Raw genomic sequence first — 24,117 nt, forward strand, 5'->3', positions numbered from 1 at the left:
AATGCTCATTTTCCTGCACTCGCACGCACTTTGTTCTCTGCTGCTCCCCCTCCCCATTCTGGGATACCTGGGCATCAAGAATTGGTGAAACCGGGCGTTGCGGAATCATCTGGGGTGCAAATAACACTGGATCTACCGAGGAGCCATAAAGGAAGATCGCTGTTGGGTTTCCTCGTGTGTTAGGGGCACACATTTGTATTATGGCTATAGGTCCGGTACTTATTACATTTTTGTAGTGTAGAATACATGGCTAATAAAGGGGATCCATACCTTGGCCATGCCCATGCGGCCGTTTGTGGCTGGGTTAACGTGCATGATAGGCTGTGGCCCCCATAAAGAACGAGACTGACCGATGCCCTCATGGATTATTTTGACCCTCCCGGACCTTGTATTTCTGGCATGGTGTGTCTGTTTCACTAACGTGTTACAGCTATTAACCGGCTGGAGGTCTGGTGTGACACAGCTCGACGTGGCAGGAAATTTTTTGGCTACTGCTGGGTGAGGCACCGTTCACACTTCACCCCAGGTTTGACCCGGAAGTGTCTACATGTCCTTTGTTTTTTTGCCTAGTGTTGAGCAATACCCATATTAACCTTCCATAAGTCAACCTTCATTTCATTCACTCTCTAAAAATTATCAGAAACGTCTAACCAAGAAATAAATACGGTTATTTAAAATACTGTTTGAAATGTGGATATATATGTATATATATGTGTATGTATATATTATATATATATATATATATATATATATATATATATACCGGTATATAAATATATATATATTTATACATGTATATATATATATATATATATACACACACACATGTGGTTTGTATTTTTTAGGTCCCAGAGTGTATTGGACATTGAAAAACATGTACATTAAGATTCTGTAGTTCTAAATAATTTTTTATTGAAAAATTAAGGTGTTATAGTCATTTATAAGAAAATCAATAAGTAAGAAACAGACTCACATTCAGAAGAGCACCTCAATTAGTACTAAGTAGGCAGTCGGGGATCTATTAAATGTATGAAACCGAGGTGCAATATGTGCAAAGTCGTGAAAAGCGGAACCAATACATTTTCTTCTAATCAGACAGGGGAACAATTTAAAATTACAAAAAGGTTGTCTTGTGAATCTACCTATGCGTCTGTGGGGTCCAGTATGTAGGGCGCACTGGACGTACCATCAAAAAACGATGGAGTGAACATACCTACATATTGTACGCCTCAGCTCGCCTGTGGCGGGGCGAAAATACCCGCAGGTATTCGGCATTGCACACAAGCGCAATTTTGCGCTTGCGTGCAATCCCGCCCCCTGCCCGCGCACAGCCAATCACGCGCGGGCAGGAGCTGTCAATCTCCTCGGTCTGACTAGACCGAGGAGATTGAATTTCGCCAGATTAGAGGTGGCGAAGAGGCTAAGGAAGCAGCGGTCTGGTGACCGCTGCTTGATAAATGACGGCGAGCAAGTTCTTGAGAGAACTTGCTGCCGTAGGGGCTTAATAAATCTAGCCCTAAGTATATAGTGAATAATATAGTGAATAACTTGATATGGCATGACTGTCTAAACAAGTATTTTTAACATATGTTGACATGTTTCTGGTGAGATTTATTGGTTTATATTAGAAACTTGGACCTTGATCTGATAGTGAGATATAATGGAAGGAGATGCTGGAGATGGCTGTGGGATTCAGAGAGGACCTGCCTGTGAGTACATTATAGTTTTACGGTGTTTCCTATTGTCTCAGCTGCTTTGAGATCTTTTTACTTTTGTAATAAAAGTAATGTCTTTACACTGTCGCCTAACTTATAAATTAAAATTGAAGGAGCATATATTTTTATTTATTTATTAATTAGTGCTTTGTTTATTTGATCTGTTGCTTTAAACAGTTATAAAGAAGAAAAACATAATTCAAGCGAAACACAAATAAACCAATATAAGTTAAACTATACATATAAAGCCTAAAACTGCTAACAGTACATTACCTAAAATATGCAAAATAAACATGTGAGTAGGTGTTTGCGTCTGCACAGCTCTCGGCGCTCACTACCAAAGTCCGTCCAGTGTGTATGACGTCACCCGCCGTAGCGGCTGCAAGTGCCTCCGTTGAGGGTCAGTGATCCAGGTAAGGTGCAAGGCTCATGTGTGCGGGAACCACCGCACAAGATAATGCAAAAAGAATAAGGGAGCCGCACTAAGTTCAAATGACAAATTAAGCAAATTTATTGCATATAGACAAATTAAACAAACACAGCAAGAAAGGTGTCTGACGCGTTTCCCGCCCTCTAGTGGCGCTTTATCAGAGACATAATGAGCATGTACACAGCCTATCCTTATATAGGCACAAATTGCACACACATTTGCCCACACTTAACTCAATTTAAAAAAATTATTAAACAGGTACAGTGAAAACAACAAATATATTATAAAAACCAAACCTAGTACATTTCATTTACAGTGCTGCCCCAAAACACATCATTCTAACTTGGATTCTAAGCCATTATGAGCAGTAATATTCAAAGAGTGTATAACAAAAAGAAAATGACAAGATGCACACATATCAGAAAGAGGAAGAAAGAAGAGACACTCCATATTATATATAATATATAAGGTGTAATTAGCTGACCTAGGGTAAGCATACTGACATATGCAAAATGCACAAATTCACTCCATTGATATGAGAAATCTTTTCTTAAATTATCGGAAGGAACAAATATTCCATCCATTTATCTATGAAGTTACTGTACAGTAGTGCACATGCAAGTGTCAGCATGTGCGTATGCCTCACAGTGACAGCAGCATCATTTATAAACAACCATGTACCTAGATTAGCACATATTCTGTACATAATGTAAATAATATATATGAACTCCAAATATTAATTAAAAAATCATACATCTACTTGGTACTATTTATGTGGATAATCTAATTCTGCTGCCTTATTTTAACTGCTCCTTACTCTAGATAGGCATACGATGACATTCCCCTATCAATACAATCTACTACAAAGTTCACCTCTGAAGGTACTTGGAAATAACAAATCTATAAGTTAGTATGTAAACATATACTAATATTTAGCATGACCAAATTCCTCTTGATGCGTGCACAGAAGCGCATTCAAAAGAATGGTTCTTTTGGATATTGCAATATACAAATCTCAAAAATGTGCAAATATACCTATTAGCTTAAATGCACCATATACACACACCAATTGCTCTCATGTTGACTGAACTTTAGTAGCATACGGGGGGACAAATGTACAAACCCAGCTAAACAGTCAGGTACAGGACACAGACATCACACACCACCCAGGTAGAGGCTTAGCTGATGGATGCAGAGGAATAAAGGAGGATAAATAAAAGAGTATTATATATATATAGATAGATCCCTATTAGGTTATTATATAGATCCCTAACGTCATTATACACAGACAGATAGATAAATTCAGATACCATTTCAGATGTAGAGCAAGGCAATCTATGAAGAACGTATAAGTGAACAAGCACTCATACATTAATTCAACCATGTGCATGAATTTATCTATCTGTCTATTTATCTATCTGTCTATTTATCTATCTGTCTATTTATCTATCTGTCTATTTGTACATTTGTCCCCCCCGTATGCTACTAAAGTTCAGTCAACATGAGAGCAATTGGTGTGTGTATATGGTGCATTTAAGCTAATAGGTATATTTGCACATTTTTGAGATTTGTATATTGCAATATCCAAAAGAACCATTCTTTTGAATGCGCTTCTGTGCACGCATCAAGAGGAATTTGGTCATGCTAAATATTAGTATATGTTTACATACTAACTTATAGATTTGTTATTTCCAAGTACCTTCAGAGGTGAACTTTGTAGTAGATTGTATTGATAGGGGAATGTCATCGTATGCCTATCTAGAGTAAGGAGCAGTTAAAATAAGGCAGCAGAATTAGATTATCCACATAAATAGTACCAAGTAGATGTATGATTTTTTAATTAATATTTGGAGTTCATATATATTATTTACATTATGTACAGAATATGTGCTAATCTAGGTACATGGTTGTTTATAAATGATGCTGCTGTCACTGTGAGGCATGCGCACATGCTGACACTTGCATGTGCACTACTGTACAGTAACTTCATAGATAAATGGATGGAATATTTGTTCCTTCCGATAATTTAAGAAAAGATTTCTCATATCAATGGAGTGAATTTGTGCATTTTGCATATGTCAGTATGCTTACCCTAGGTCAGCTAATTACACCTTATATATTATATATAATATGGAGTGTCTCTTCTTTCTTCCTCTTTCTGATATGTGTGCATCTTGTCATTTTCTTTTTGTTATACACTCTTTGAATATTACTGCTCATAATTTTAAAGTTAGAATGATGTGTTTTGGGGCAGCACTGTAAATTAAATGTACTAGGTTTGGTTTTTATAATATATTTGTTGTTTTCACTGTACCTGTTTAATATTTTTTTTTAAATTGAGTTAAGTGTGGGCAAATGTGTGGGCAATTTGTGCCTATATAAGGATAGGCTGTGTACATGCTCATTATGTCTCTGATGAAGCGCCACTAGAGGGCGGGAAACGCGTCAGACACCTTTCTTGCTGTGTTTGTTTAATTTGTCTATATGCAATAAATTTGCTTAATTTGTCATTTGAACTTAGTGCGGCTCCCTCATTCTTTATGCAAAATAAACATTCCTCTGTGCTATTGCCAAAAACTTTAACAAACTATTCCAGTATGCGAATAGAAGGACAGAAAGTTGGTGGAATGGCACACACAAACAGCAAGGAGGAGCGGACGTGACTTCATGCAAAGCTTTCTGCCCTCCAGGAAGCTCACTCCCCACCACTGTACAATGCATGCTGGGAATTAGAGTTCAGACATTCAGTGGCACAATACTGTGCCAGAATGCTATGTAACTCCCAAGTAATACTGTGCGTTTTCCTCTAAACCAAAGCTGCATTCAGAAGAATTAAAAGAAAAAAATGGACATTAAATTGTCTTGCCTTGTCTTGTCTTGTTTTTTCTGCAGTTTATCCCCCCCTTGTGGATGCCCATGGATATATGTCTGTTTGTTTAAATACGTTTTTAATATTTATTATTAGTTAACTAAGCTGAATTAGTGTTAAACCACCTTAAAGGAACATGAAACCTAAAAATGTCTTGTATGATTTAGACAGAGCATACATTTTTAAAACAACTTTCCAATTTACTTCTATAATCAATTTTCTTTAATTCTCTTGAAATTTTTTATGAAAGGAGCAGCAAATCACTAATGGGAGCTAGCTGAACACATTGGTAAGCATCTAGCTTCCCACTCTTAAAGCTTTCTAGGTATGCTTTTCAACAGTGGATACCAAGAGAACTAAGCAAATTAGATAAACAAGGTAAATTGGATTAAAATTGTATGCTCTATCTGAATCACTAAATAAATGGTTTGGATTTCATCAAATGATTAGGGCTGCCCCAATATCTATTGTTAACTGCATATGTGCAAACAATAATTCATGCTCCTATACATGTGTGTATATGTGTGATTGGTTAGCAATAATCCTTGTGTTCTACTAGGGGACATGGAAATCAGTGAAAAGAAACAAAATACATAAAACAATATACTTATTTGACAAAAGCTGTATTGTTCATTGCAAAATTCTCAGATATGAATGTACAATTTTCATAGATATTTCCATTTGTATTTAATGTCCCTTTAAGGTTTGTGAACTGTCATTTATCATTAACGTAATCACTATCATGCATATGTTTGCTTATTGATTTGAGACTTGTTTACTATAAAAAAAAAATGCATACTATAGGATGTAAAAGTGATGGTAAATCCTAGCGTTTGTGAAACGCTAGGATTTACCATTGGAACAAATAAAGGGGACTTTCAGTCATGAAGTATAAAATACTTCATGCTGAAAGTTTGTTTATTTGTTTGAAGCGTTTGCCGCACTGAGCTCCTCAGGAAGCCCACGACAGAACACTATTTTACTGAGGTGAAGTTTCCACCTCTTAACCGTGCTGGCTATCTGGCTTGGCGCCAGCTTGCCCCCACGGCTATTTGCTAAGAGCTGTTACCTCACAACAAAATAGCGTTCTGCCATGGGCTGCTTGAGCAGCCCAGTGCGGCGAACGCTTCAAACAAATAAAGGAAGTTTCAGCATGAAGTATTTTATAATTCATGACTGAAAGTCCCCTTTATTTGCTCCACTGGTAAATCCTAGAGTTCACAAATGCTAGGATTTACCATCACTTTAAGAATATGTAAAAAAGTTAAAAGAAAAAAAAAAATAATTAAACCAGACAAACAACTTTGCTGCATAAACCTGATAGATAAAGTATAATCATGTTGGCTTCATAAATATGATAACTGTGAGAAAAAAAAAACAAATTAATCAGAGTTACATCTACTCTAACAATGTTATGGTTTTCATCTGGGAAGACTGTCCAAACATTTAAGAAGATCTGGATTTTTTAAGATTTAATGTCAAATTAATATACTTGAAGTCACAGCCAAAGTTTTCTGGTTGCTATGCAGTATTTCCAAAACAGATGTTAACAAGTAAATCAGATGTGTGAATCTGCATGTGAAAAGATAATGCAGCGACAGGCGTGTTTATCGCAAGCATTGAGTGCACATGATCTCTCGATGTCACTGAGCATTTCTTTGCTTTTAAGCAACAAAATTCTTACATGACTCTAATTCCTTTATTCTGCAAATTCCCAGTATTCTGGGTAATAAAGAATGTTGACAAGTGAGAGAAAAAATAATACATTTACACTATTAACAATAATAATAATAAATACCGTAACAAGGAATCTTAAAGGGACATTAAACACTAACGGCTAGATTTAGAGTTTTGTCGGTAAGGACCCGCGTAGCTAACGCCGGCTTTTTTCTGGCCGCACCATAAAAATAACTCTGGTATTGAGAGTCCACATAAAGGCTGCGTTAGGCTCCAAAAAAGGAGCGTAGAGCATATTTAACGCAGCTTCAACTCTCGATACCAGAGTTGCTCACGGACGTGGCCAGCCTCAAAAACGTGCTCGTGCACGATTCCCCCATAGGAAACAATGGGGCTGTTTGAGCTGAGAAAAAACCTAACACCTGCAAAAAAGTTGCGTTCAGCTCCTAACGCAGCCCCATTGTTTGCTATGGGGAAACACTTCCTACGTCTGCACCTAACATGTACCCCGAGTCTAAACACCCCTAGCCTTACACTTATTAACCCCTAATCTGTCGCCCCCGCTATCGCTGACTCCTGCATATTATTTTTAACCCCTAATCTGCCGCTCCGTAAACCGCCGCTACTTACATTATCCTTATGTACCCCTAATGTGCTGCCCCTAACACCGCCGACCCCTATATTATATTTATTAACCCCTAATCTGCCCCCCACAACGTCGCCTCCACCTGCCTACACTTATTAACCCCTAATCTGCCGAGCGGACCGCACCGCTACTATAATAAAGTTATTAACCCCTAATCCGCCTCACTAACCCTATAATAAATAATATTAACCCCTAATCTGCCCTCCCTAACATTGCCGACACCTAACTTCAAACATTAACCCCTAATCTGCCGACCGGAGCTCACCGCTATTCTAATAAATGTATTAACCCCTAAAGCTAAGTCTAACCCTAACACTAACACCCCCCTAACTTAAATATAATTTAAATCTAATGAAATTAATTAACTCTTATTAAATAAATTATTCCTATTTAAAGCTAAATACTTACCTGTAAAATAAATCCTAATATAGCTACAATATAAATTATAATTATATTATAGATATTTTAGGATTAATATTTATTTTACAGGTAACTTTGTATTTATTTTAACCAGGTAGAATAGCTATTAAATAGTTAAGAACTATTTAATAGCTTAAATAGTTAAAATAATTACAAAATTACCTGTAAAATAAATCCTAACCTAAGTTACAATTAAACCTAACACTATACTATCATTAAATTAATTAAATAAAATACCTACAATTACCTACAATTAAACCTAACACTACACTATCAATACACTATCAATACATTAATCGGCACTGAAGAAGTCTTCCATCCGGGCAATGTCATCTTCCAAGCGGCGCTGAAGAAGTCTTCTATCCGGGCGATGTCATCTTCCAAGCGGGGTCTTCAATCTTCAATCTTTATCCCGCCGACGCGGAACATCCTTCTTTCCCGACGGACTACCGACGAATGAAGGCTCCTTTAAGGGACGTCATCCAAGATGGCGTCCCTTCAATTCCGATTGGCTGATAGGATTCTATCAGCCAATCGGAATTAAGGTACGATCAGCCAATAGAATGCAAGCTCAATCTGATTGGCTGATTCAATCAGCCAATCGGATTGAACTTGAATCTGATTAGTCAGGTTGTGCCGGACTGAGTTGGCGGATCGAAGCTTACGTCACAAAATTCTACTTTTGCCGGTCTCTAGCCTTTGATAACTAAGGCGAATCAGCCCCGCCACAAATACGCTGCGGAATTCCAGCGTATTTGAGGTTGACGGCTTGATAACTAGGCCCCATTGTGTACTTAATTTGCATATATTACCCAGAATCCTTTGCTGCATTGGAAACAATGTAATTCAGAGGTTTTCTTTGGGAAAACAAGCCTCTGGGCCGGTCTAGATTTGTTAATGAACTACACAATTAGTTATTTTATATATATATATATATATATATATATATATATATATATATATATATATATATATATATATATATATATATATATATATATATATATATATACTGTATATATATATATACTGTATATATATATATATATATATATATATATATATATAATGGTATTTTGGTACAATATATATCTATTAATATAGATATATACAGATATACTGTATATAGGAAAACTATTTATAAATACTAAGAACATATTCTGTTATGTGCAGAACATAGGAATGTGAAATATTTATAGTAAATACATAGTTAAAGCCTTTATTAAAAATGAATATTGCATAAATATCTTTTTTCATGTTTTCATCTACTTAACAGCAAAGGGCTCCAATGCACACACACACACACACACACACACACACATATATATATATATATATAGATAGATAGATAGATAGATAGATAGATAGATAGATAGATAAATAGATATACAGTATATATATATGTGTCTATATATGTGTTCATATGTATTTACGTGTTTATATGTGTATGTATGTCTGTAAATACATATACACTCATATATATACAGTATAAAAAGGATTTAAAAGCGCTAGGTAGTCTCTTTCCTAGTTTAGTAATAGGAGGACAGATAGTATTTCCCAACAGCAGCTCCTACCTAAAAAGTACGTTATGTACCGGCCCTCTCAATACTGAAAATTAATTGTATTACAAGTGTGTGTAGAGCAGTTAGTTGGAAGATACCTATGTTCTCCTATTAACTTTATTTTTTTTAACAGACGTTACAGAAGATACAGGGAAATTGAGACTAATCTTGCAAAAAAGGAATACAGGTATTCCGCATTTTTGTGCTCCGCAGACTACTCTACCAACTCCAAGTAGCAGAGAAGAGGGGATTCTGGAGACCTTCGTGGATTATCCTTCTAACTGTGCAGCACTTACCTCATGAGATTGTGGGTAAGGAAAGTAAGTAGGAACCCCGACGGGGTCAGTCATTTTTTCCCTCACACCTTGGAGTAATCAGAAGAACTGTGTTGTTAACACCACCTTTATTATACGGACTAAGATTATAGACTCTTGTTTCCCCTATATTGAATAATTGTGAAGATATTTAGGGAATTTCAACATATTATACATAACATATACATTAGAAATCTATATATCATATACATTAGAAATCTATATTTATACTTTTACATATATGCTTTTAATTCTGCATTCACTGGAATGTGTCACTTATTGGTAGGCTGACCATATTGCCTCTTTAAGAAGGAACACATATGAAAAATACATATGTCAGGGTTCTTATACAAAACATTTATTTAAACAGCCCTGAAAACAGCCCTGACATATGTATTTTTCATATGTGTCCCTTTTTAAAGTGGCAATATGGTCAGCCTACTTATTGGTGATATGCAATTAATATATGCACAGTTTCGTGTGATACTTTTTAATAGGAGAGCATAGGTATCTTCCAACTAAGCGCTCTACACACACTTGTAATACAACTTTTATATATATATATATATATATATATATATATATATATATATATATATATATATATATATATATATACATATATATAAATACATAAATACAGATTTCAGTTCTTTTGCCAGACAAGCATTTCAGCAATCAGTGTTGACTCTTAGGTAACTCCACGGGAGTCAGCACAATGTCATCTATGTGGCACACATGAACTAGTTCTGTATAGCTGTAAAACATTTCAAAATGCACTTAGAAAAAAGGCGGCCTTCAAGGACTTAGAAATTAACATATTAGCCTACCTAGGTTTAGCTTTCAAAAAAACGACTAAAAAGAGAACAGAGCAAATTTGATGATAAAAGTAAATTGGAAAGTTGTTTAAAATGATATGCCCTATCAGAATCATGAAAGTTTAAATTTAACTAGACTGTCCCTTTAAGTGAAAAATAATATTTTTATATAATAACATTTTTGTTAATCATTGCACATGTAGCATGTAGAATGCCCACATTGCCTTTTTGTGGTCAATATATAATAAAAGCTAATTAGCCAAATTATTTGACTTAAAGGACCACTAAACACAGTATAATACCATAATCGATACATACATAATAAAAAAGATAAAGCAAAAGCACATAAGGGCCGATTCTCTAAACCTATCTTTCAGATGTGGTTTTTCACGCTGACTCTCACAGGGGCTGATGTGGTGGAATTATTGTAAAAAAAGGGCAGTTCCTGCGAGTGGCGAGATGGCTCCTATATAAAGTAATGGGGCTTGCTGAAAAGGGACACTTTACTCCGTAGAGCGAAGTTAGCAGGGAACATGGGGGCACTAAATGAAATCCTGCAGCCAATATAAATCACATTACACTTCTTTCTGCGTTTAACATCTTACATTTGCTTCTGTTTTCATATGAATGTGTTTTTCTATTAGGGTATTAAGTATTTTGAGTGTTTTGAGAAAAGCTTGCCACCTTCTAACAGGGAGAAAAAAACGGTGAGATTTGTAGTGCTAAATTTTTTATCGAATTACGCTGGAATTAGAGAAACAAATTCATATACGCCCCTGGAACGCCCATGTTTAGCCCATTTTTCGCAACAACAATTACGCTTTTTATTTTGTACTAATAAATACAAATTTCTATGGTATTTTTGCACATCCAGTGTACTTAATTTATTATTTACACTGTGTATATGTAATACAAATTATTACTGTGCAATTTACATACAATTTCTACATTTTTGATAAAATACAATCGTTCAATTATTCATTTTCTATGGTTTTTAAATTATTAATTTAATTGTGCGCTTTGTAATCTATACATCTACTTCCCATATGAAAATACAGTATACGCCCCCAAGCGAGACAACCTGTTTTCACGGCTATAGAATTGCACCATGGAAATAGAAGGGCTGGCGAGCATTCTTATAGAATCTCACCAGCCAGGAGAGCTTTAGATAATCGGCCCCTTAGTTTGAATTTCAAATTAGTAGACTTTTTGTAATAAATTTCATAATTGTTTGCATTTTCCTTCTCAATACTTCATGTTACAGCCATCATCCAATCACAGAGTGCATATATGCATATTCTGTGAATTCTTGCACATGCTCAGTAGAGTTTGGTGCCGTAAAAAGTATGCTTATAAAAAGATTGTGCATATTTACATAAAAGAAGTGAATTGGAAAGTTGCTTAAAATTGTGTGCTTTATCTGAATCCTGAACATTTAATTTTTACTTGACTGCCCCATTAATTAAATATGTATTTTGTTTTTGTTGCACAAATAGAAAGGCATAATATTTATTAGGAATATATAATATGATGCACCTACATCCATGCACCTCACAATTTGTATCATGTTTAGCACACAGGGTGCCATTTTTTTTAACTTAACAAGCTCCCTGATAATATTTGCCAACTGTCTGAACTTTATTTGGCAGGAAGGGGGCTGGGGATGCTGCAATCCATCAGTGGTACAAGTACATAGCATACGATCGGGTTGATTGGCACCGCCTGCTAGCAGCCGATTGACCGTGCCCACGAATCTGCAAGGGGCGGCATTGCAAGAACTGCTGGTGCAATGATAAATGGCGACAGCGTATGCTGTCGGCATTTGTCAATGTGCAGCGGACATGATACGCTACATCGTATCATGCCCGCTTGCATTTACATAAATAGGCCCCCAGAGATTTTTTAGCATTTTTGCCATCAGTAAATTTAAACAGAAATAAAGCCTTGGTTTTTTTTTTATATACCTATCAAACTATATATATATATATTTTTTTAATAGACAACCCAAAGTATTGATCTAGGCCCATTTTGGTATATTTCATGCCACCATTTCACTGACAAATGCGATCAAAAAACGTTAACTTTTTCACAAACATTAGGCTTCTCACTGAAATTATTTACAAACAGATTGAGCAATCATGGCACAAATTAATGTAAAATCTTCTCTGGGATCTCCTTTGTTCAGAAATAGCATATGTGTTTTTTCCATTGCTTTTTGGTAATTAGTAGGTCACTAATTACAGCTGTGCAGCGCAATTTTATTAGTCCCATCAGTGCGGTTAATTAGGTAGTTTGTAAGGTCAGATTTAGCTTTAGTGTAGAGGTTAGCCACTTACCTGACACTTCCCACCCCCTGATCCCTTTCCTGATCCCTCTCAAACAGCTCTCTCCCCCCCCCCCCCCCCCCCACACACACACACTGGTCACCACATCTCAAGTACTGGCAGACAGTCTGCCAGTATGCAGTTATAGACGGGGGGTTAGGTTTTTTTATTATTATTAATATTATCTTCAGTGTAGGATTAACCCCTTACCTTCCCAGCTCCCTGATTCCTCCATAAAAATGCTCTCTAACCCTCCCCCCTCTAACTAGATCCACCATCCTAGGTACTGGCAGCTGTCTGCCTGTACCCAGTTATCTACCCATTTTTCTTTTTTTTTTATTTAAAAATAATAACAAAATCTTTTTTCTGTAGTGTAGCTGCCCCCCTCATTAAACTCCCCCTCCCACTCCCAAATTGTTTACCCACCCTCTAATTCCCCCCTCCACTATAGGAGCCCCCTTTACCTCCTCCCCCCTCTCTTCTTCCCTTTCCCTGCCGCTGAAAGCTTTTTTTCCTGCAGTGTAGCGGTTCCATCCACTTCTGCCCCTACCCCCTTCAGCGATGGGCCGCCCACCCGCCTCCTTCTTTAACCTCCCACACCAACAACGATCAGCACCACCGCTGCCCGATGCATCGGTACCTCTGCCCGTCTATTTCTGCACTGCCCCACTTGTGGGGCATGCAGAAATAGCACAATCTGGCTACTTTTAGTGGTACAGGGTACGAGGCTGGTCCTTAAGGGCTTAACGACCAGCACCTTTTCTTTTACAAAAAAACACTGTGTATATATATATATATATATATATATATATATATATATATATATGCTCAGGGAGCAGGCTGTTTCCAAAGTGAAAGAGAGGCTGGAGACCTGTTAGCATGGCTGACTGCCTGTAAAGAGACACACTGCTATCTGAGGCTCAGGACAATATCAAATAATCCACAGACAATCCCTCATGTGATCTGGAATATACAATTGGAAGAAGATTCTACCATCCCCAAGAAGCAGAAGAGGGGCTTTTGGAGATCCTCGGGAGTTATCCTTCTTATGGTGCGGCACTTACCTCATAAGATTGGGGTTAAGGAAAGTAAGTAGGAACCCTGACGGGGACTGCCACTCTTCACTCTTATTGACTTTGGATTATTTAAATAAACTGCATCATTTCAATAACATCTTAATATTATCTTATTTTATGCTTGCAACAAACTGGACAGTTGTTAATATCTATAAGGAGCATAACTACCTTTCATATAGGTTTTTTCAATATTATCTTGATGTATACATTTATATATAGTGATGTCGCGAATAGTTCCTGGCAAACATAGCATGTTCGCGTTTGCTGCGGCGGGCGAACATATGCGATGTTCGATCCGCCCCCTATTCGTCATCATTGAGTAATACTTTGACCCTGTACCTCACAGTCAGCAGGCACATTCCAGCCAATCAGCAGCAGACCCTCCCTCCCAGACCCTCCTACCTCCTGGACAGCATCCATTTTAGATTCATTCGGAAGCTGCATTCTTAGGGAGAGGAGGGACAGTGTAGCTGCTGCTGATTAATAGGGAAATTAATAGCTAGGCTAGTGTATTCAGTGTCCACTACAGTCCTGAAGGACTCATCTGATCTCTGCTGTAAGGACAGCACCCCAAAAAGCCCTTTTTAGGGCTGCTTTTTTATTTTTTTCTCCTGTGTAATCTAATTGCAGTTGCCTGCCTGCCAGCGTGTGTCAGGCTCACAGCGTATACTGTGCCCACTTGCCCAGTGCCACCACTCATATCTGGTGTAACAGTAGTGTAGATTTAAAAAAAAACAACACTTTTTTGACTGTGTTAAATAATAGCAGTCAGTTTCCTTCACACGTGTGCGTTTCAGTGCCTGCCTGCCAGGGCACAGTGTCACCCCAGTGCAACTCATATCTGGTGTAACAGTAGTGTAGATTTTAAAAAAACAACACTTTTTTGACTGTGTTAAATAATAGCAGTCAATTTCCTTCACACGTATGCGTTTCAGTGCCTGCCTGCCAAGGCACAGTGTCACCCCAGTGCAACTCATATCTGGTGTAACAGTAGTGTAGATTTAAAAAAACAAAACACTTTTTTGACTGTGTTAAATAATAGCAGTCAGTTTCCTTCACACGTGTGCGTTTCAGTGCCTGCCTGCCAGTGCACAGTGTCACCCCAGTGCAACTCATATCTGGTGTAACAGTAGTGTAGATTTTAAAAAAACAACACTTTTTTGACTGTGTTAAATAATAGAAGTCAGTTTCCTTCACACGTATGCGTTTCAGTGCCTGTCTGCCAGGGCACAGTGTCACCCCAGTGCAACTCATATCTGGTGTAACAGTAGTGTAGATTTAAAAAAAACAACACTTTTTTGACTGTGTTAAATAATAGCAGTCAGTTTCCTTCACACGTGTGCGTTTCAGTGCCTGCCTGCCAGGGCACAGTGTCACCCCAGTGCAACTCATATCTGGTGTAACAGTAGTGTAGATTTTAAAAAAAACAACACTTTTTTGACTGTGTTAAATAATAGCAGTCAGTTTCCTTCACACGTGTGCGTTTCAGTGCCTGCTTGCCAGGGCACAGTGTCACCCCAGTGCAACTCATATCTGGTGTAACAGTAGTGTAGATTTAAAAAAAAAACACTTTTTTGACTGTGTTAAATAATAGCAGTCAGTTTCCTTCACACGTGTGCGTTTCAGGGCCTGCCTGCCAGGGCACAGTGTCACTCCAGTGCCACCACTCATATGTGGTGTAACAGTAGTGTAGATTTAAAAAAAAAAAAATTTTTTGACTGTGTTAAATAATAGCAGTCAGTTTCCTTCACACGTGTGCGTTTCAGAGCCTGCCTGCCAGGGCAGAGTGTCACCCCAGTGCAACTCATATCTGGTGTAACAGTAGTGTAGATTTAAATAAAAACAACACTTTTTTGACTGTGTTAAATAATAGCAGTCAGTTTCCTTCACACGTGTGCGTTTCAGGGCCTGCCTGCCAGGGCACAGTGTCACCCCAGTGCAACTCATATCTGGTGTAACAGTAGTGTAGATTTTAAAAAAAACAACACTTTTTTGACTGTGTTAAATAATAGCAGTCAGTTTCCTTCACACGTGTGCGTTTCAGTGCCTGCTTGCCAGGGCACAGTGTCACCCCAGTGCAACTCATATCTGGTGTAACAGTAGTGTAGATTTAAAAAAAACAACACTTTTTTGACTGTGTTAAATAATAGCAGTCAGTTTCCTTCACACGTGTGCGTTTCAGGGCCTGCCTGCCAGAGCACAGTGTCACTCCAGTGCCACCACTCATATGTGGTGTAACAGTAGTGTAGATTTAAAAAAAATAAAAAAATAAAACTTTTTTGACTGTGTTAAATAATAGCAGTCAGTTTCCTTCACACGTGTGCGTTTCAGAGCCTGCCTGCCAGGGCACAGTGTCACCCCAGTGCAACTCATATATGGTGTAACAGTAGTGTAGATTTAAATAAAAACAACACTTTTTTGATTGTGTTAAATAATAGCAGTCAGTTTCCTTCACACGTGTGCGTTTCAGGGCCTGCCTGCCAGGGCACAGTGTCACCCCAGTGCAACTCATATCTGGTGTAACAGTAGTGTAGATTTAAAAAAAAAAAAACTTTTTTGACTGTGTTAAATAATAGCAGTCAGGTTCCTTCACACGTGTGCGTTTCAGTGCCTGCATGCCAGGGCACAGTGTCACCCCAGTGCAACTCATATCTGGTGTAACAGTAGTGTAGATTTAAAAAAACAAAACACTTTTTTGACTGTGTTAAATAATAGCAGCCAGTTTCCTTCAAAAACCAAACCAAAAAAAAAGCACATAACAGGGATTAAACTGATATGAATAGTACTACTTAACACACCACTCCTATCTGGTGGCACATTAGATTGCACGCGTAGTGCCCCAAATTTGAAGTAGGAGGACCGACCAAGCATCTTTTTCCATCTCCCAGTTCCTAAAATCTATGCCATATACACGTCCCCTGATAAGGGACGTAACAGGGATTAAACTGATAAGAATAGAACTACTTAACACACCACTCATATCTGGTGGCACATTAGATTGCACGCGCAGTGCCACAAATTTGAAGTAGGAGGACCGACCAAGAATCTTTTTCCATCTCCCGGTTCCTAAAATCGATGCCATATACACGTCCCCTGATAGGGGACGTAACAGGGATTAAACTGATAAGAATAGAACTACTTAACACACCACTCATATCTGGTGGCATATTAGATTGCACACGCAGTGCCCCAAATTTGAAGTAGGAGGACCGACCAAGCATCTTTTTCCATCTCCCGGTTCCAAAAATCAATGCCATATACACGTCCCCTGATAGGGGACGTAACAGGGATTAAACTGATAGGAATAGTACTACTTAACACACCTTATAATAACGCAGAGAGAGGCAATGCAGAGAGAGGAGTCTGAAGAAGAGGAGTCAGAGGACGAAGGTGGCTTTGAGGAGGTGGAAGACCAAACACAGCAGGCGTCCCAGGGGGCTTGTTGTCACCTTTCGGGGACCCTTGGTGTTGTACGTGGCTGGGTGGAGGAAGAGACCTTCAATGACATCAGTGAGGACAAGGAACGGGACATGGCTAGCTTGGTATCCAACCTTGTGCAAATGGGGAGTTTGCGGTTGTACAAATGGACTGTTTGCGATTGTTTGCGGTGCGTTAAAGGAACAGTCTAGGCCAAAATAAACTTTCATGATTCAGATAGACCATGTAATTTTAAACAATTTTCCAATTTACTTTTATCACGAATTTTGCTTTGTTCTCTTGGTATTCTTAGTTGAAAGCTTAACCTAGGAGGTTCATATGCTAATTTCTTAGACCTTGAAGCTCACCTCTTTCAGATTGCATTTTAACAGTTTTTCACCACTAGAGGGTGTTAGTTCACGTATTTCATATAGATAACACTGTGCTCGTGCACAAGAAGTTATCTGGGAGCAGGCACTGATTGGCTAGACTGCAAGTCTGTCAAAAGAACTGAAAAAAGGGGCAGTTTGCAGAGGCTTAGATACAAGATAATCACAGAGGTTAAAAGTATATTATTATAAATGTGTTAGTTATGCAAAACTGGGAAATGGGTAATAAAGGGATTATCTATCTTTTAAAACAATAAAAATTCTGGTGTAGACTGTCCCTTTAAACGGGGAGTTTGGTCTGTCACTGTGAAGCGGGCGTAACCCTTACACTACCTGATCGATACAACATCATACCTGATGTTTAAAAGCACGTTATTCCAAACAATTTAGGAATGTTAGGTGATTTATGCCCTTTATGGCTTAAAACCAGACTCTGCATCAACTATGTAATTTTCCATGGGAGTTTTGCCATGGATCCCCCTCCGGCATGCCACAGTCCAGGTGTTAGTCCCCTTGAAACAACTTTTCCATCACTATTGTGGCCAGAAAGAGTCCCTGTGGGTTTTAAAGTTCGCCTGCCTATTGAAGTCTATGGCGGTTCACCCGTTTTGCCCGTTCGCGAACAGTTGCAGAAGTTCGCGTTCGCCGTTCGCGAACCCAAATTTTTATGTTCGCGACATCCCTATTTATATACACAGGTTTGTCAATAACATATGATATATAGACAATATGCATATGGGTTTTTGTTAAATCAATTAAACAGAGAACATATGTATTTTCTAACATAGTGCTCTACCCCCCGCTTGCAATACATAAATATATACTGTATATATATTTCTGGTCTATCTTCTGCCATTATAAATTAACAATACATACAGGACATATGAGCTGTTGAAAGTCTTGTTTTTTTTAATGTGCTTCTTTTCCAGTTTGAACCTTTGCATGGAGGAAACTCTTGCATCATGGCGGTCTGTTCAGGATGCCACACCCCTTATAGAAAGCAGCTACACCAATTAAATTTGAGGTCAACAAGTGTCTCCCCTACCCATCTCAGTGATATTCAAATTCATGATGAATCTTGGTCAATGACAAAATATTTTAAGGCAAATGTTATATAAACAAAATATGTGTATAGTAGATGATCTGCAAAATGAGTAATTCTGCCAACAATAATAAAATAAAAATATGAGTAATTTGCCCAGAAAAACAAAGTCACATTTAAGGCCATTCACCCTGATTCATGTTTACAAAATAACGTTAACAAGAATTAGTTCAATCATGCAGTGGAAGATAAATATCACCCTCTTAAAATAAAGCATGAATGAAATAAAATGTGTTCAGATTAGGAGAAATGTCATTTAGTAACTAGGTGAACATAGCAAAAGCAGAGAACGGTAGTCATAACACACTGTGTGTACGCACCAACTGTTATTTTCTCATTATAAAGCAATGTTTAGTCAACTTCAGCAGGTGATAATATGTGGGAGGGTATTAAAGAAGCTACATAATCATATTGCATCATAATCATTTGGCTGCAGGGCTATGACACCCCAGTAGTAAGATTACTGATTAGCATACTAGCCTGGCCGCTGAGCTTACAAAGCCTGCTTACATGTAACAAATGCTTATGCACAATATGTGGGAAGGTAGTTAGGGAAGAGATGCATCTGTCTCACCTTGAATGTGTCAGGGTTTTTTCCCTGTTTTGTTTGCCATGTGCTGCTGGCAGCCATTTTACTCACCTCTCTTGCTGACTCTGGTGCATACTGTGTGATGCTGCTCATTTCCTGCACTTCCTTTTATGGCCAGACTGGTGTACATCATCCGTGTGAGACAGATGCAGTCTCAGAATTGTGATGTCATCACTTATTATTTAAAGGGCCTCTGTTCAGTATGCTTTGCCCTTGCGTTGTCTCAGACCTGTTTGTGAGAGCTCCTGTGTATTACCTGGCTGTCTGACGTCCCTCCTGGTTCCTGATACCTGGCTTGTTCCTGACTCTGTTGTTCTCCTTGTTCCTGATTCCGGCTCGACTGACTACTCGCTTTGGCTCCTGACTCGGCTCATCTGACTATTTGCTTTGGATCCTGACTCGGCTCGTCTGACTACCAGCTCTGGTTTTGATTCATGGCTTGTTATTTGACTTGTGGACTTTTTATTATTTTTTGCTATTAATAAAGGTGTGATTATTTTTGCACTTCTCGTCTCAGTCTGATTCCTGGCATCTTGACATTACGCAAGGGCCATGAATCCTGATGGTGCTAATAATCCACCTTTACCTGCCATAATTTCCAGGATGGATGAACAGGATCACCGCTTGGATCAATTTGCACTAGGCCTGCAAACCCTGCTGACTCGCACTGCACATTTGGACCAAAGTGTCTCGCAAGTTATGGCTTTTCCTGTTTCCGCTGCTGCATCTAGTTCTACCAGGGGCATGTCCGGTTCTGCACCTATACCTCAGCGATATGGAGGTGATCCTAATCAGTGCAGAGGGTTTTTGAACCAGGTGGACATTTACTTTGAGATGTTACCTCAGGCGTTTCCCTCTGACAGCACTAAGGTGGGATTTCTCATCTCGTTACTCTCTGACACAGCTCTTGTCTGGGCTAATCCCTTGTGGGAGACTAATAAACCTGTGATTTCAAATTACCCTGAATTTGTGGCCTCCTTTCGAAGGGTATTTGATATTCCGGCTCGCTCCTCCTCTGCTGCTAAATGACTCATGTCCATTCAGCAAGGTACAAGATCTGTTGCTCAGTATGCCATTGAGTTCCAGACACTTGCCGCAAAGGTAGGTTGGAACAATGAAGCCCTTGTTGCCGCCTTCTTTCATGGACTCTCTGATGCGATTAAAGATGAAGTTGCTGCCAGAGATTTACAAGAGGATCTCGAGGCATTGGTGTCTTTTTAATCCTAATTGACATCAGACTCTGAGAGAGACCCTCTTTCAAGGAGCTCTTGTGGAAACCTCCTTTTCCGTTGTCTCCTATGTGTTCGTTCCCACCCATGCCTCTCTCTCCTCCCATGCCTCCTGGTCCCAAGTCACCTGGTACTGCTGAGCCGATGCAGTTGGGATTCATGTGTCTCTCCGCGGTGGAGAGGGCCTTTAGGAGGAGGGAGGGGCTCTGCCTCTATTGTGGGTTACAGGGTCTTGTCCTACACGGCTGGGAAACGCTCAAACCTAAGGTCCTGTCGGGGACAGACCTTGGGTGGTTTATCCTCGTCCCTGGAACCGCTAAAGGAGAAACCTTTGGTCACGGTTGTCCTTTCCTTGGTGGACTCCTCCATAGTCACCAGGCTCTTGTTGACTCCGGTGCTGCGGGCTATTTCATTGACAGTGCTTTTGTATCAAAGCACTCCATTCCTGTTTTGCCTCGGTCCGTTCCGCTTGCTATTGAGGCCATTGATGGCAGGCCCTTTCAGCCCGGACTCGTTACTCACGAAATTGCTCCGTTATCCATGGCTGTTGGGGTTCTCCATTTTGAAACCCTCCAGTTCCAGGTGATAAACTCTCCACATTTTCTGGTTGTTCTGGGTTATCCCTGGCTCCAAAAGCACAATCCCAGTCTCGACTGGCGCAGGTACGAAATTTTGTCGTGGTCTCCGCAATGTATTTCCACTTGTCTTCGGAAACCAGTTAAAGTCTTGTGCACTTCTTCGGTATCTCAATTGCCAGAGGAGTACAGAGAGTTCCTAGACGTTTTTGACAAGGTGCTTGCCGGTACGTTGCCTACTCACCGGTCTTACGATTGTGCCATAGACCTGCAACCCGGAGCCATTCATCCTCGGGGCCGGGTTTACCCTCTGTCTGTTGCGGAGAATTGTGCTATGGAGGAATATGTTGCCGATGCACTGTTGCGGTTGATCATCCGCAAATCCTGCTCTCCTGCAGGGGCTGGCTTCTTCTTTGGGTCTTAATAGTCTTACCATTAAGAATGCTTACCCTATTCCGCTCATTACAGAACTATTTGACCGCCTCAAGGGAGCTACGGTCTTTACTAAACTTGATTTGAGAGGAGCGTACAATCTCGTTAGGATCAAGGAGGGCCATGAATGGAAAACAGCATTTAACACCAGGAGCGGGCATTATGAGTATCTTGTAATGCCCTTTGGCCTATGTAATGCTCCTGCTGTTTTCCAGGAATTTATTAATGATGTCCTACGAGATATGTTGCAACAGTGTGTTGTGGTGTACTTAGACGACATCCTCATACACTCACCCACACTTGAGGCTCATCGTTCTGATGTTACACGGGTTCTTCAGAGACTACTTGAGAACGGCCTGTTTTGTAAACTCGAGAAATGTGAGTTCCATCAGACTCAAGTAACCTTCCTAGGTTATGTTATCTCCGTTGCAGGGTTCTCCATGGATCCTGACAAGTTATCTGCAGTTCTGCAGTGGCCTCGCCCAGTTGGTCTTCGGTCTATTCAACATTTTTTGGGGTTCTCCAATTACTATAGAAAGTTTATTAAAAACTTTTCATCCTTGGTCAAACCTATCACAGACATGACCCGTAAATAGAATGATCCACTCCATTGGTCACCTACTGCCATTAAGGCCTTTGATAGTCTTAAGACTGCCTTTGCTGCCACTCCAATTCTGGCTCATCCTAACCCTGTCCTGCCTTTCGTTCTTGAGGTCAATGCGTCTGAGACTGGAGTAGGTGCCCTCTTGTCTCAACGTCCTACGCCTGACGGTTCCTTGCATCCGTGTGGTTTCTTCGCTAAGAAATTGTCTCCAGCGGAGTGCAATTATGAAATTGTTGACAGGGAATTACTGGCCATAATTTTGGCACTCAAGGAATGGAGGCATCTACTCGAGGGTACTAGTGTGCCAGTGCTCATTCTTACTGACCACAAGAATTTAACTTATCTATCTGAAGCAAAACGTTTGTCGCCCGACAGGCCAGATGGGCGCTATTTTTGTCTTGGTTTAATTATGTGGTCTCCTACCTGCCTTGTAGTAAGAATGTTAGGGCTGATGACCTCTCTCAACAATTTTCGCCTCTGTCCAAGGAGGAGTCTGTACCTACTCCAGTTATACCTCCTGACCATATTTTGGCTACCATATGTACTAATTTGACTTCTCCCTTGGGGGAGGAGATCCTGGCTGTACAAACCAATGCACCTCCTGAGAAACCTAGTGGTAAGTGTTTTGTTCCTGAGAATCTTCAAACTAAATTTTTGCACACTTATCACTATCCTAAAGCCCCAGGTCACCCAGGCAAGAACCAGATGATTTGGTCTGTCTCTCGACAATTCTGGTGGCCAGGTCTTCGTTCTGATGTTACTGCGTATGTTGCCTCCTGCTCAGTTTGTGCACAGAATAAGACTCATCTATGTCTTCCTGTGGGTCTTCTTCAACCTATTGCTAATGGTGAGCATCCCTGGACACATATTTCCATGGACTTCATTGTTGAGCTCCCTGTTTCCAATGACAATACTGTTATCCTTATGGTGGTTGGCCGTTTTTCTAAAATGTCACATTGCATTCCCTTCGAAGAAGTTTCCTACCGCTCAGGAACTTGCTTCAATTTTTGCCCGGGAGGTCTTCTGTTTACATGGGTTACCCAAGGAGATAGTGTCGGACCAAGGTAGCCAGTTTGTCTCCAGATTTTGGCATTCCTTTTGTGCTCAAATGGGGATCCAGCTTTCCTTCTCCTCAGCATATCACCCTCAATCCAATGGGGCTGCGGAACGGCCTAATCAAGCTCTGGAACAGTTGCTCCGTTGCTATATTACCACTGTGTTGCCTCGTCTCTGTCCTATCTTTGTTGACAACCATGAGGAGTATGAGGTCAGCAGCATTATTGACTCTCGTATGTCCAAGGGCTGCGTACAGTATTTGGTTCACTGGAGGGGCTACGGTCCGGAGGAGCATTCATGGGTTCCCTCCTCTGATGTTCCATGCCCGTTTCCCCAATAAGCCTTTTGTCCTTCCACTGGGGAGGGGTCGTTGAGGGGAGGGTACTGTCAGGGTTTTTTCCCTGTTTTGTTTGCCATGTGCTGCTGGCAACCAATTTCCTCACCTCTCTTACTGACTCTGATGCACACTGTGTGATGCTGCTCATTTCCTGCACTTCCTTTTATGGCCAAACTGTTGTACATCATCCGTGTGAGACAGGATGCAGTCTCAGAATTGTGATGTCATCACTTATTATTTAAAGGGCCTCTGTTCAGTATGCTTTGCCCTTGCATTGTCTCAGACCTGTTTGTTAGAGCTCCTGTGTATTACCTGGCTGTCTGACGCCCCCTCCTGGTTCCTGATCCCTGACTTGTTCCTGACTCTGTTGTTCTCCTTGTTCCTGATTCCAGCTCGTCTGACTACTCGCTTTGGCTCCTGACTCGGCTCGTCTGACTATTCGCTTTGGCTCCTGACTCGGCTCGTCTGACTACCAGCTCTGGTTTTGATTCCTGGCTTGTTATTTGACTTGTGGACTTTTTATTATTTTTTGCTAT

Source organism: Bombina bombina, chromosome 5 (genome assembly GCF_027579735.1).
Source record: "Bombina bombina isolate aBomBom1 chromosome 5, aBomBom1.pri, whole genome shotgun sequence".
NCBI classification, from domain to species: Eukaryota; Metazoa; Chordata; class Amphibia; order Anura; family Bombinatoridae; genus Bombina; species Bombina bombina.